At 40.5% G+C, this 15,879-nt stretch overlaps 1 protein-coding gene across 5 annotated transcripts in view; it reads right to left on the bottom strand.

Moving 5' to 3' along the window:
• Positions 1–15,879, bottom strand: part of ARK2N (arkadia (RNF111) N-terminal like PKA signaling regulator 2N) — an 85,649-nt gene that overhangs the window by 60,323 nt on the left and 9,447 nt on the right. The window contains exon 2 of one of the 5 annotated variants that reach the window (XM_084779934.1): positions 10,830–10,950. The exons of the other annotated variants lie outside the window; for them this stretch is intronic. The gene's annotated coding sequence lies outside the window, so the exon portion shown is untranslated. The remainder of the gene's footprint in view (positions 1–10,829; positions 10,951–15,879) is intronic. 5 annotated transcript variants of the gene reach the window in all.

Genomic DNA, 15,879 nt, shown 5'->3' with positions numbered 1-15,879 from the left:
TTTCAACAAAAGAAACAGGAAACTGTGACTCATACAAGGGGAAATAAAGTAGTCACTGGGAAAAATTGTCAGATGTTAGTCTTAGCAAAGACTTCAAAGGAGCTATTTTAAATATGTTAAAAAAAAAAAAACTTAAGGAAGAGGCTGGATGTACAACCTCAGTGATAGAGCTTTCCAAACATGCACAAAACCCTAATCTCAAATCTCAGTAACACACACACACACACACACACACACACACACACACACATACAAACTTTTAAAAACTTATTTAAGCTGGGCAAGGTAGTACATGCCTTTAACCCCAGAACTGGGGAGATAGAGAAAGGAGGATCTCTGTGAGTTCCAGGCCAGCCTGATCTACAAAGTGAGTCCAGGACAGCCAAGGCTACACAGAGAAACTTTGTCTCAAAAAACATTAAACAGAAACAAAAAAACAAAAAAAGAAATTCAAAGAGATAGTCATAGACCAAAAGAAAGTGATATGACCGTATGGCCTTGAACCAAAAAAAGAAAAAGAAAAAGAATGTTGACTACAATGGAGAATGCACTAAGTTAACCTACAAGAATCTATATGCCCTTCTGTATTTTTTATCTTCTCTTTAAAATTTAGAAAGGAACCAGAGAGATGAAACAGCCTGTAAAGTCTCTTACCACCAAGATTGAGGACCTGAGTTCAAAACCCAGATCCACATAGTAGACAGAGAAACAACACACAAGTTGTCTTCTGATCTCTATTAATATCATGGCACATGCATGTACATAATATACAAATACACACAAAATAACTGAAAATGTACAAAGAAGTAGCTATTTCATTTAAATGTTAGGTTTGTAATTCAAGCAAATGTGAACTACATGAAAATAATAGCTCCCTAGCACACCTCTATAGTCCCACTACTTGATAAGCAGAGAAGCTCAAGAGGATCAAAAGTTCAAGGCCAGCATGGGCTATAAAAGATAGCCTAGAAACATACATAAAAGTAATACTATTCAGACTGAGGTTATATCTAGAAATGTGTGTATACATATACATACACATATGAATGGATGGATGGACAGTAGACTTGCAATAACAATGGAAAGGGAGAAATGTTTTAATTATAATCTCAAAATCAAAAAGTAAAATTTTTTTAAAAGTTTTAAAAAGTAAAATAAAGATATAAAAGGAACTAAAAGGGGCTGGGCATGATAGTGATTCCTAGGCCAGTCAAGACTACATCATAAGACCCTGACTCAAAAACAGATAGAAGATAGATAGATAGATAGATAGATAGATAGATAGATAGGCAGGCAGGCATGACAGATTTTTAAGTCTGCATAAAAAAAGAAAAATGAAAAAGGAGAAGAAAGAAGACACAAAAAAAGATATAAACAGGCAGGCAGTGGTGGTGCATACCTTTAATCCCAGCACTCAGGAGACAGAGGCAAGCAGATCGCTGTGAGTTCAAGGCCAGCCTGGTCTACAAAGTGAGTCTAGGACAGCCAAGGCTACACAGAGAAACCCCATCTCGAAAAACCAAGAGGGGGAAGGGACAAATAAACAACAACAACAAAACATTTAATATCTAGAGCCTGACATCACAGAAATGAATGAATTAGGGCTGGTGTGATGTCTTAGAGGGTAGAGGTGTCTGCTGTCAATCCTAATGCCAAACTACTTAGGTCTGACCATTAGGACCAACTCCAGTAAGTTGTTATCTGACCTCCCCATGCTCATGGACCAACCAATACACACACACACACACACACACACACACACACACCTATAATTTTTAATTTAAAAGTTCTTATGGCCGAGTGGGAGTAGGGTACACCTTTAATCCCAGAACTTGGGAGGCAGAGGCAAGCAGATCTCTGTGAGTTCAAGGCCAGCCTGATCTACAGAATGAGTTCCTGGACAGCAAGGGCTACACAGAGAAACCCTATATCAGAAAAAAAATATTAGAGATATGATACATAATATTAATACTCCCATATAACTTTTTTAGTGAGCCAAAATTATTATATATCCATTTATTGCATTTGAAATACTCCTTGATGACATCCTTGGCCTGAGCTTCTCTGCCACAGTCCTTAACCACTGCACAATGCAACCAACCACTTTCTGTAGCTTCCCCCCTCGACTGATTTTATAGAAGCCTTTCTATTCCCTAGTTTTTTGTTGTCATCAACCTTAATTGGGCTGATTTGGTGCTCAGCAAAAAGGACCTCCACCAGCTTGACATACATAGCCTCATCACAGTTGGATACAAGCACACAAACATGGGTGGGGCACTTGTCTAAGGCTTTGGCAGCTTCACATGTGCCTGTGCTAGGCCATGCTGGATGAGGGCAGTCTTCATTACACCTGCAACACACCTCCATCAGCAGTGCCTTTCTCGGCCATGGCAGTGGATTATGGGTGAAGCCGAATCTTAAATGCATCCCAGCCTCAGCCTCCATGCAACCTCGGGGGAAAAGCCTATATTATATTTTTTAATGTTTAGAATGGCAAGTTGTGTAGTATTGTAGATGTCTTGAAGACATTTTTAAAAACTTTTTAAAAAGACAGTACTGTGAGTTCCAATTCTAGAATAATAGTGTGAAGGCTTCCATATGCCCCCTTACCCTACAAAACTGGTAAAACTCATGAATAAAGAAACACATTTATTCTCTGAAAAGTCCTACAGGCACACAGAAAATGAAATGTTCTCAATACTTTGCCTATATATAACCCCAGCACTGGGGAAGCTAAGTTCATGGCCAATTTTGACAATTTGTTACTGGCTTGGATTTTAAAAGGTTTGAGGCAGGGTTGTAAGTAGCCCAGTCTGGCCTTTAACCAAAGGTTATTTTCAAACCTTCCTGCCTCAACCTCGTAAGTGCTAGGATGACAGACAGGTACTACTACACACACATTTTCTATTTTAAATAACAAATATAGTGTTGCTTATTTTTAGGCTTAAAAAAAAAAGCTGTTGCCAGGCATGGTGCTACATGCCTTTAATCCCAGCTGGCAAGCAGTTCTCTGAGTTAAAGTCCACCCTGGTCTAGTGAGTTCCAGGACAGCTACACAGAGAAACCTTGTCTCACTAAATATATATATATATATATATATATATATATATATATATATATATATATTATGTAAGCAAGCAAGCTGTAATTTGGGGCTGCAAATGAATCCCTGTGGTAGAGCATGATGCCTTGGCTTTGACCTTCAGCACATTAAAAAAAAAATGAAGTATACTGACAACTATCTTTAAACAATTCTATTTAGGTTTTGAGATCAATTTATTAATTTTTATTACTGATCATAGCTATCCTAAAACAAATCCTCATTTCTATGAATAGAATATGTAGGTCAATGGCCAAGATATATTTAGAAAGATATATTTAGAACACTTTCTGAATTTCCACCCTGCTTCAAGTCTGGATCATGCTACACTAGCAGCCTTCTTTAACTAAATTCTAAACATTCTAAACATCTATATTTCTACCAAAGATGAATTAGATTGTAATGCTTTAAAGATAGCTTTGGGACTGGGGCTGACCTGGTACAGTGCTTGCATAACATACAAAAGCCCAAGCTTGGATGCCCAGCACCAGATAAACTGGGTCTGTCAGAGCATGCCTAGGATCCCTCTCTCAAAAATAAGGCTACTCTTTCTTGAGAAGCTCACACTCACCATGTCCTGGGTGTATCTGTCTTCCTTCTCAGTGCTTCTCTTCCTCTTAGGCCTCTGGGGTAGGATCTGTGCTATGATATCCTTACTAGTGCAAAGCACGGTACTACACACCTTTACTCCCAGCACTCTAGAGGCAGGTGTAGGGATGGATCTCTGCTAGTTACAGACCAGCCTGGTCTACATATCAAGTTCCAGACCAGCTAGGGCTACATAGTGGGGAGTGGGGGTGGGAGGAAGAAGAAAGTTAATTAATTTAACTCTGCTTCAAATAAAGTAAATAAAAGTTTGTTTTTATATTACTGAGAGTTGAAACTAAGCCTCATGCATACTAGGCAAGTGCTCTACCACCAGGCTCACCCCTAGCCCCTCTTTAATTTTATTTTGAAACAAGGGTTGCCTAAATTGTCCAGGTAGGCCTTCAACTTGCAAGACTTCTACTTCAGCTTTCCCTGAAGGTGGCAAATACATAACTACATTCAATAAGGTTAAAAACAGAGTCCTTTAAAATAAAATTTCCTTAGTCACAGACTCTTTAAAAAAAAATTAAGCTACGCATGGTAGAATTTGCCTACAATCTTAGCTTTTGAGAGGCTAAAGAAGGAAGATGAGAAGTTGAAGGCCAGCCTGAATTTTAAAACAAAATTCTGTCTCAAATAAATAAGCCAAAGACTTAGAAGACAAAGAAAGGAGAAACAGTGCAAATTCAAGGCCAGCCTGGTCTACGTATTAAGTTCTGAGCTAGCTGGGGCTATCCAATGAAATTTTATCAAAACTCCCAATCCCTACAAACACACACACACACACACACCACATGTATACATGTGCATGTACTCATACATACACACAGAGAGTTTTTCTTAAAGTATCTCTTGAAGAAAGGTGTCTTTGTGCATTCAGGTTGCCTCTATAACCTATCATAGACTAGATGGCTTTAACAGCACAGCTTGTATCTCCCAGTTACAGCAGTGGATAGAAAGCCCACTATCAAGGCTCTGGCAGAGCTGGTATCTGGCCAGGGTCCGCTTCCTGGCTAACAGAATGCTCCTTCTCACTGAATCCTCACATGATGGAAGGGGCAAGCAACCTAATACCTTTCCAGTGCCCACAGCCAATTGAGCCTGAACACTCCTGATCTCGTCTAATCTTTCTCTGGCCTCTTTTATAAAGGCACTAATCCCACTCGTTCTGGCAGATTCCCTCATGACCTAATCACCTCCCAAAACCTCACTTCACTAATACCAATGTCAGGAGTTAAGATTTCAACATATAAATTTGAGGGAGACAGAAATTGAGACCATAGCAACAGGCTTTCACTAAATACATTCAGTAACCCCTCATTCACACTCTTAGTCTTTAACACAAAGGAAAACAAGTGTAGCTGAGGTGGTACATGCCTAAAGAGGCAGAAGATAAGGAGTTTAAGGCCAGCCTGGACTACAGAAAAGCTTGCCTCTGTATACACTGCAGTACTGATGGGGCTGAAGAGTGAACTCAGTGGATAAGAACATTTGCTGCTCTTTGCAGAGAACCTGGGTTCAGTCCCTACACCAAGCAGCTCTTGATCACCTGTAACTCCAGTTCAGGGGTTCCCATGCCCTTCCCTGGCCTCCAGAGCATATGTGTACACACACACACACACACATACACACCACACAGTGCATATACAGACAAGCAGGCAACATACATACACATAAATAAAAATATATTCTAAAAATACCTTTTTTAAAATATTAAAATTGAATATTAATTCTCTGGGCATTGATATTACCTATAAATGTGTTATTAACATAACAGCACAAGGCTTTAGAAATGAGTTACTTGCCAGGCATAGTGGCACATGCCTTTAATCCCAGCACTCTGGAGGCAGAGGCAGGCAGATCGTTGTGAGTTCTAGGCCAGCCTGGTCTACAAAGTGAGTCTAGGACAGCCAAGGCTACACACAGATTAAAGGTGGCACACACCTTTAATCTTAGCACTTAGGAGACAGAGACAGGCAAACTTTGTGAGTTTGAGGCCTGCTTGGTCTACATGGAGAGTTTAGGATAGCCAGAGCTATGTAGAGAAGCCATGTGCATGCTTTTAATCCTAGAACTTGGGAGGCAGAGGCCAGTAGTCTTTGTGAATCTGAGGGCCTCAATATGCAGCCCAAGAACTTGATATGCAAACCAGGCTGGCCTTTACTACTGGCTCTACTTAGTCTTTTAATCCCAAGAAACAGGAAACATGCAGACTGGAAACAAAAACAAATTGTAATGCATAAAGATCAAACCGGAATGAAGAAGAGCTTTCAAACAGTTCTGTGCACCTAGTCCCTGCTGGTCTGGGCAACTACTGCCACAAAGAGATTTAATGCATTTCATAGGCAATCCAGTGATGATAAAATGTCTGCCTAGGATGCATTCAATGCTTGTAAGGTCCTGGGTTCCACCCCTAACACTGGGGGAAAAAAATCAAAAGCATGCTATTTTACACAGTGTTAGACAGGCTGTCTCTCAGAACATGACATACACCTGCAAGTTCAACATACTGGAGGCAGAGTCTGCAGGAGGCTGAGTTCAAGGACAACCTGAGCTACAGAGATCATGTCTTTAAAACAAAAACAAAAACAAAAAACAAAAAAAACAAAAAAAACAAAAAAAAAACCACAAGGTCTAGGGGCTGGAGAGATGGTTCAGAGATTAAGAGCACTGCTCTTTCAAAGGTCCTGAGTTCAATTCCCAGCAACCACGTGGTGGCTCATAACCATCTATAATAAGATCCTGTGCCCTCTTCCGGAGTGCAGGTGTCCATGCAGGCAATACACTGTATACATAATAATAAAATCTTTTAAACAAACAAACAAACCAAGGTCTAGGGCTGAGGTGATGGCTCACCCAAACACAAAAGAATATACTGCACTGAACCTTCTTTCAAATGATAATATAGATGGTCACAAAACAAGCCTCAACCAATAAAAGAAAAATGAAATAATCCCTCATATTTTATCATGGATTAAAGTTGCACTTCAACAACAGAAATAACAAAATGCCTACACACTCATGAAAACTGAACAACTCCCTTACTCAATGACCACTGGGTCAGGGAAGAATTAAAGAAAATAAATATTTCCTAAATTTCAATGAAAATGAAGGCACAACATACCCAAAATTATGAAATACAATAAAAGCAGTGCTGAGAAGAAAGTTCATAGCACTAAGTACCTTCATAGAGAAATTGGAGAACAGGACTGAAGAGATGGCTCAGAGGTTAAGAGCACTTCTGCTCTTCCAAGGGCTCTGAGTTCAATTTCCAGGAACCACATGGTGGCTCACAGGCATCTATACCTTCTAATGCCATCTTCTGGTGTGCAGGTGTACATACAGATTGAGCATTCATATACATAAAATAAATTTTAAAAATATTTTTTAAAAAGGGGGGGACATAACCATAGACACTGAGGAAATCTAAAGAATCATTAGGTCTTACTTCAAAACCCCATTACTTCACAAAATTGGAATATCTAAATGAAATGGACAATTTTCTTGATAGATTCCACTTCACAAAATTAAATCAAGATCAGGTAAACAAGTTAAATAGTCCTATAACTCCTAAGAATATAGAAGTAATCATTAAAAGTCTCTCACCCAAAAAGAAGCCTAGGGACTGATGATCTCAACGCAAAATTCTACTAGACTTTTTGTTTGTTTGTTTGTTTGTTTTGTTTTTTCAAGACAGAGTTTCTTGTGTAGTCCTGGCTGTCATGGACTTGCTTTGTAGACCAGGCTGGCCTCGAACTCACAGCAATCCGCCTGCCTCTGCCTCCTGAGTGCTGGGATTAAAGGCATGTGACACCACCACCCAACTCTACTAGACTTTCAAAGAAAAGCTAATGCCAATACTCCTCAAACTGTTCTACAAAATATAAACAGAAAGAACATTGCCAAAATCATTCTATGAGGCCACAGTCACCATAATACCTAACCCATACAGCCTCAACAAAGTAAGAGAATTTCAGGCCAATATCCCTTATGAACATTGATGCAAAAATACTCAATAAAATACTGGCAAATTGAATCCAAGAATACATCAAAAATATCATCCACCATGATTAAGTAGGCTTCATTCCAGGCACGCAAAGGTTTTTCAATACACAAAAGTCCATCAATGTAATCCTCCATATAAACAAACTGAAAGAAAAAACAAAAAACAAAAAACAAAAAAAATGGTCCTCTCATTAAATGCTGAAAATACATTTGACAAAATCCAACACCTCTTCATGTTAAATTCTTTGAGAAATCAGGGATACAAGGTACATACCTGAACACAATGAAGGCAATATACAGCAAGCCAATAGCCAACATCAAACAAAATTCCCAGCCACCACATGGTGGCTCACAACCATCTATAATGAGATACAGATATCTGGTGCCCTCTTCTGGCATGCAGGCACACATGGGGGCAAAATAACTGTATAAATAATAACTAAAATCTTTTTTTTAACTACATATTTTTTAATTAAATTAAATCAATTCCACTGAAATCAGGAACAAGATAAGACTGTCTATTCTCTCCATATCTCTTCAATATAATACTTGACATCCTAGCTAGAGCAATAAGACAACTAAAGGAGATCAAGGGGATACAAATTGGAAAAGAAGAAGTCAAAGTATCACAATTTGAAGATAATATGATAGTTTACATTAGTGACTCTAAAAATTCTGCCAGAGAACTCCTACAGTGGATAAACACCTTCAGCAAAGTGGCTGGATATAAAATTAACTAAAAAAAAAAAAATCAGTAGCCTTGTATACAAATGACAAATGGGCTGAGAAAGAAATTATGTAAACAGCCAGGATGTGGTGGCACACACCTGTAATCCCAGCACTGGGAAGGCAGAGGCACAGTGATTCGCTTGCCTCTGCCTCCCCAGTGCTGGGATTAAAGGCATGTGCCACCACTGCCCAGCTACCAACACAATTCTTTACAGACCTTAAAAGAACAATTCTCAATTTCATATAGAAAAACAAAAAACCCAGAATAGTCAGAACAATCCTGTACAAAAAATGATCTTCTAGAGATATCTCCATCCCTGATCTCAAGCTGTACTACAGAGCAGTAGTAATAAAAACTGCATGGTACTAGCATAGAAACAGACTGGTTGATCAATGGAATTGAATTGAAGAACCAGAAATAAACCCACTGTTGTTCTTACATCAGTCGGGGCAGAGCAGATGGCAGTCCTTTGTTCATCCTAGCTTGATGCCTAGCTTGGTGGCCAAAGCTGTTTCATGCCTAGGGCACATAAAAAAAAGAGAAAAAAAAAAAAGAAAAAGAAAGAAAGAAACCCACACACCTACGGACACTTGATTTTTGACAAAGAAGCCAAAAATACAATAGAAAAAAGGAAGCATCTTCAGCAAATGGTGCTGGTCTAACTGTATGTCTACATGTAAAAAATGCAAATAAATTCATATTTATCACACTGCACAAAACTCAAGTCCCAGTGGATCAAAGACCTCAACATAAAACCAGAGACACTAAATCTATTAGAAGAAAAAGTGGGGATCAGCCTTGAACTCATTGGTACAGAAGACGATTTCCTGAACCAACAGCTCAGGCTCTAAGATCAACAATTAATAAGTGGGACCTCATGAAACTGAAAAGCTTCTGTAAGGCAAAGGACACTGTCAACAGAACAAAACCAAGGCCTACAGACTGGGAAAAGATAGTCACCAACCCTACATCTTACAAAGGGCTAATATGCAAAATATATGAAGAACTCAAGAAACTAAACACCAACAAACCAAATAATCCAATTTAAAAATGGGGTACAAGCCAGGAGTGGTAGTGCATGCTTATGGTCCCAGTACTCAGGGAGGCAGAGGCAGACAGATCTATGTGAGTTTAAAAAGCCAGCCTGGTCTCAAAGTGATTCCAGGACAGCCAGGGCTACACAGAAAAACACTGGCTCAAAAAACTAAAAACTAAAAAACAAAACAAAAAAACCTCGTGATAGCACATGCTGGCAAGGATGTGCAGAAAGAGGAATACTCCTCCATTGCTGGTAGGAGTGCAAACTTGTACAACCATTTTGAAAACCAACCTGGTGCTTTCTCAAAAAATTGGGAACAGTGCTACCTCAAGATCCAGCTATACCATTCCTGGGCATACACCCAAAAGACATAACAAGGACACTTGCTCAACTATGTTCATAGCAGCTTTATTAGTAATAGCCAGAAACTGGAAACAACTAGATGTCCTTCAACTGAAGAATTGATAAAGAATTTACACAATGGAATACTACTGAACTATTAAAAAACAAAGAAATCATGAAATTTGTAGACAAATGGATGGAACTAGGAAAGGTCATCCTTAGTGAGGTAACCCAATCCAGAAAGGCACAGGTATGTACTCACTTATAAGCAGGTATTAGCCATATAGTACAGGATAACCATACTACATCCACAGACCCAAAGAAGCTAAGTAGCAAGGAGGATCCAAAGGGAGGATGTGTTAATATCACTCAGAAGGGGAAACAGAATGAACAGCAGAAGGGGATGAAGAGAAGGAACAGGGTAAGAGAGATTCGGAATGGGGAGGGAAATGAGGGTGAGGATCAGGTGTGAGGAGAGCCAGATTGGGAGGCCAGAGGGCTTGGAGAGAGAGGAGAAGCTGAGGACAGGGCATCTCTAAGACAAGCTGGAGACCTAAGACAGAGTAGGCTTCTGGAAGGACATGAGGATGACTCTAGCTAAGACTCCTAATAGCAGGGGATGGAGACTGAAGAGGCCACCTTCTAGCCAAACAGGACTTCTAGTAGAGGGAGAGGAACAACAACCCACACGCAAAAACTTCAAGCCAAATCTTACCCTGCCTACAAAATGTGCAGGGATAAAAACAGAGCACAGATTGAGGGAATGTCCAACCAAGACCTGGCCCAATCCAAGACTCACCCCCATGGGAGAGCGCCAACCCCTGACACTATTATTATGCTTGTATTTGGGAGTCTGGCATAGCTGTCTCTGAGAGGCTCCACCCAGTAGCGGATGGAAACAGGTACTGAGACTCACAGCCAAACATTAGGCAGAGCTTGGGAAGCCCTGTAGAGTAGTAGAGGGAGCATAGAAGGACCTGGAGGGGACAAGTACTCCACAAAGAAGACCAACAGAGTCAACTAACCTGGGCCGGGAGGAGAGGCGCTTATGGAGACTGAAGCATCAACGAAGGACCATGCATGGACTGGACCTGGGCCCCCTACGCATATGTACTCGATGGGCAGCTTGGTCTTCACGTGGGTCCCCTAGTAAGAGGAGCAGGAACTGTGTATGACACGGACTCTGATACCTGCGTTTCGATCACTTCCCCCTGGTGGGGCTGCCTTGTCCAGCCTCAGTAGAAAAGGATGTGCTCAGACCTGATGGGACTTGATGTGCTGGGGTGGGTTGTAGAGCGGCAGTGGAGGGGTGGGGAGGCATGGAGGGGGGTGCTCTCCTTCTCTGAGGAGTAGGGGAGGGAGGAATCAAGAGGAGAGGAAGAAGGAGGCTGTGATCTAGATATAAACTGAATTTTTTAAAAATCAGTTAATCCCAGCACTCGGGAGGCAGAGCAGGCGGGTTGCTGTGAGTTTGAGGCCAGCCTGGTCTACTAAGTGAGTCTAGGACAGCCAAGGCCAACACAGAGAAACCCTGTCTCAAAAAACCAAAAAATATAAACAAAAACAAAAACAAAATAGCAGTACTTACTGCCCTTACAGAGGACCCAGATTCTGTTCCCAGGACCCATGTGGTGGCCCACAAACCCATATCTCCAATTCTAGGGTATCCCATACCTTCTTCTACTATGTAACACACACACATACACACTACATGCAAACTAAACACTTTAACACACAAAAGTAAATAAATAAACAATAAGGTCTAAGAATGTAGCTCAGTATCAGAGTATTTACCCAACATGAACAAAATCCCAGCTTCAATCCCTAACACCACACACACACACACACAATGATAGACAGCTTTAAAAATGTATTAAGTGGAGAACTGCAATACTAGCCATTATCTAAGAAAATTAGCACCTGAGTTATCTAATTGTTCAGACTATGGTCACAACAAATACCTGCTTCAAAGAGGGGTTTGGGGTTTTGTTTGTTTTGTTTTGTGTGGGGGTTTTTTTGTTTGTTTGTTTGTTTTTTTAAGATAGGGTTTCATGTAGCCCAGACTAACCTTGAACTCCTGATCTTTCTGCTTACACCTCCCAAGTGCTAGGACTATATAGGCATATGCCACCAAGCCCAGTAACAACAGTACTCCTAAGTATCAATGCCTAAAAAAAAATTGTTTCCCAACAACTTCCAATTAATTGTATAGAGGTGACCTTCATTCACATTATATTAAGGTATGTTTCTATATATTTGAGTAATAATTACTGAACAGGCAGTGAGCTAACAGATTCTGGTATTGCCATGCTATTAAGAAATGTCCTGTCTCAATGTGTAAAATTTACTCCAATTATCTCTGATTGATTAATAAAGAAGCTGAAGAGCCTATGAGCGGGCAGAGGAGACAGTAGGTGGAATTTCTGTTCCCACTGAGAGAAGGAAGGGCCAGAGAAGGTCGCTGGGCCATGAGGATGTAGCCATGAGGCCTGACCAGGAGAAGGTTGCCAGGCAAAGAGGAGGAAGTTACCATGGGGACAAAGATAGAGCAGGAGAGGCCAGGGCAAGACTAGAGGACAGGTAACAGGGCATGTGGCTGGGAAGTAGCTAGACTAGCTTAGACAAGTTAGCATAGATTAATACCTGCCCAATTACTGTGTTTGAAGCTCATTAATAAATATAACAGGTCTCAGTGTGCTCATTATTTGGGAGCTAGAATGGGCATAGAAAAAAATTAATCACAACAATTTGCAAGGATTTTATGTTAGTTTTTCCACTGAGAAGATGTAGCACAGATAATAAAAACTATGTAGGAACCAAAGATCAGGACTGAAATAAAACACCCACAGAATAATGCAAAAAAATTCTTTTCTCCACAGCGGGTTCCTTCTCCAACTCTCAGAAAGAAAAGACTGATGAGGCTACAAACAAAATACACACACACACACACACGCACACACACACGCACACGCACACGCACACACACACACTCTCCCAACTAGAAACAGTGAAACAGGAAATTCATTAATGAAGCTGGACAATGACCACCAATAGCGGCTAGCATCACAGACAAAATACATGTGCCTCCTGAGGCAAGCATTCCAACTATAGAGATGAAAGAAAGAAAGAAAGAAAGAAAGAAAGAAAGAAAGAAAGAAAGAAAGAAAGAAGGAAGGAAGAAAGAAAAGCTGACCAAGAGAGAATACACATCACAGAAATGGAACCAGATCACTCAGTAAAACATGCAAGGGCCAAAAGAACATGTTGGCCCCACTACAGGAACAGAAGTAACAAATTCAGACTGTGGGAAATGTTTGGTTTCTTCATAAATGATGTGTAAAGAAAAAGAGAGGAACTAGAGATTACTAAACAATACAGAGACTGTATTTGGTTCTTGATCTAAATATCTATAAAAATATATTTATGAAATAATGAAGAACACTCCCACATGATACCAGGAATTATTAAATTTGTTGTCTTTCTTTGTGATTAACAGTTGTTTGTTTTTTCTTTCCTTAAGGGTGAAGTTGGTTGGGGAATGAGTGCCAAGGGGTTGGAGCACATAAAAGGAACACTAACATTAATAAAGCTGAATGGAGTTATCAGTAACAGGCTGGATCTGGCCTAACAAGCACAGAAATATGAACTGCCACGCTGCAACCATGAAGGCAGCTTTGCATGTCTGCCAGCCAACCTTTTCTGCACTGATAGGAACCTTTGAACAGGCCAGCAGTGATAACAGCTGCTCAAGTCACTTCATGTTACAGATGCTACCACTTCTAGCATGCACCTGGCCTTGGACCAGGACTCTGAATAAACTAGCATCAGGTAGGAAGCCAAGGAAGTTACTGACTGCAAAAAGCACTGCGGCTAAGAAAGAAATTCTAAAGTTCTCATTCTCAAGCACCATTACTATAAATCAAGGAGAATTTAAGACACAAGTTTTAGATTTCTCCAAGATAATTGCTCTTGTCATTTTCTAGCTTTCCCAGAAAAAAGCTAGAGATTTTAAAAAGATGGTTTGATACATATGCTGGGACCTTAGGTCCCTGAGAAAAATGAAAAAGTGCTGCCAAAAATCTATCTATCTACTATACATCCCCTCAGGCTCATAACAAGTTGTGCAGTTTGCAACAGAGAAAAACAGACAATGCTTGATGATTAAATGTTACTTTAAGAATGTTTCTCGCTGGGCTTGGTGGCACACGCCTTTAATCCCAGCACTCTGGAGGCAGAGGCAGGTGGACCTCAGTGAGTTCTAGGCCAGCTTGGTCTACAAAGTGAGTCCAGGACAATCAGGACTACAAGAGAAACCCTGTCTCGAAAAAACAAAAATATATGTTTCTCCCCTGTCTCGGAAAAAGAAAAGAAAACATGTTTCTCTAGCCAGGCGTGGTGGTGCACACCTTTAATCCCAGCACTTGGGAGGCAGAGGCAGGAGTATCTCTAAGTTCGAAGCCAACCTGATCTACAGAGTGAGTTCCAGGACAGCCAAGGCTACACAGAGAAACCCTGTCTTGAAAAATAGAAAAAAAAAAGTATGTTATTTTACTCAAGGTTGGAAAGATGGTGCAGTGATCAAAAGGCTCTAGCAGGAGTTCAGTTCCCAGCTACCATTAACAAGAAGCTCGCAACTTCCTCCAACTCAAGTTCCAGGGAACCTAACAACCTCTTCTGACCACCTCAAGCAACTGCGCTCACATGCACATTTAACACACACACACAAACGTTGCAGTTATTTTACCATATGACCTAATATTACGGCAGTATTTTCTAACCTGCTAGCAATCAATCAAACACCTGTTATATTTTAAAATAGCCTTAGTTAACCTGGGACAGGGCAGATATTAATCCCCTAAACTACTTCCCATAGTGGGGCAAATCCCATGCCATCTGCTTCTAATAATTTCTATCAAGCTACCTCCCATCCAATAATCCCAATACTTACTAATTATCATCATCTGGGCCAACTCTCCATCCACACCGGCCATGTGCTTCTCCTCCACCTAACTAACCCATGGCATAGCCTTTTTCTTCCTCCCTTCTCCTCTAGTCTCTCCTCCTCCCAAGATCCTCTCTGTCTCCCCAAGCCCTGGAACCTTAGCCACACCTATCCATTTGCCCTGCCCAGGTGTGATGACCTTTTATTGGTCAAACAGGTTAGGCCCTTAGGCAAGGTACAGGTAGGGCACAAAGACGCAAGCAGTAATTAGCATCAAAATGCACCAGACCAACCTCCAACACACACAACACACTTTTTTTTTAGGTAATTTCAAAAACATTTTAAAAATAAAAAATAGGGGCTGGAGAGATGGCTCGGAGGTTAAGAGCATTGGCTGTTCTTCCAAAGGTCGTGAGTTCAATTCCCAGCAACCACATGGTGGCTCACAATCTATAATGAGATAAGGTGCCCTCTTCTGGTGTGAAGTGTATATGCAGGCAGAACACTGTATACATAATAAATAAATCTTTAAAAAGAAATAAAGGTATGTTGATGGACATCTTTAATCCAAGCACTAAGGAGGCTACAAAGCAAGTTCCAGGTCAGCAAAGGCTACATAATAAGACCCTTCCTCAGAAAAAATAAAAAATAAACAACATGCCTCTCGCCTAAGAGCGGTAGTACAGGCCTGTAAGTCACAGCACCTGGCAGCAGAGACAGAAAGGGTCAAGAATTCAAGGCTAGCTTCAGCTGTGTAGTTAGTCTGAGTCATTCCTAAGCTATGTTAAACATTATAATTTTTTTTGTTAAAAACATTAACCATTTCAGCAGATGGACATGGTGATTCAGTCTAGTAATCCCAGACCCAGAAAGCTAAGACGGACAACTAAGTCCAAGGCCAGTTTGAGATACAAAGTCAGATCTTGTCTGAAAATAACACAAAACAAAAAACACCCAATCTTTCTCAATAAATACATTTTTAATTTACTTTGTGTACTTGAGCACCACAGTACCCATATAGCCACAGGCAGTCAAAAGACAACTTGCAGGACTCCACTCTCTCCTTCCATGTGAGTCCCCAGGATCAAACGCAGAGAGTCGGTCTTAGTGACTGGGCCTTTATCTGCTGAACC

This window comes from Acomys minous (genome assembly GCF_964271855.1).
Source record: "Acomys minous genome assembly, chromosome: 4".
Classification (NCBI taxonomy): domain Eukaryota; kingdom Metazoa; phylum Chordata; class Mammalia; order Rodentia; family Muridae; genus Acomys; species Acomys minous.
Note: the sequence above shows the minus strand (reverse complement) of the source record. Positions and strands in the feature narration are given on the sequence as shown.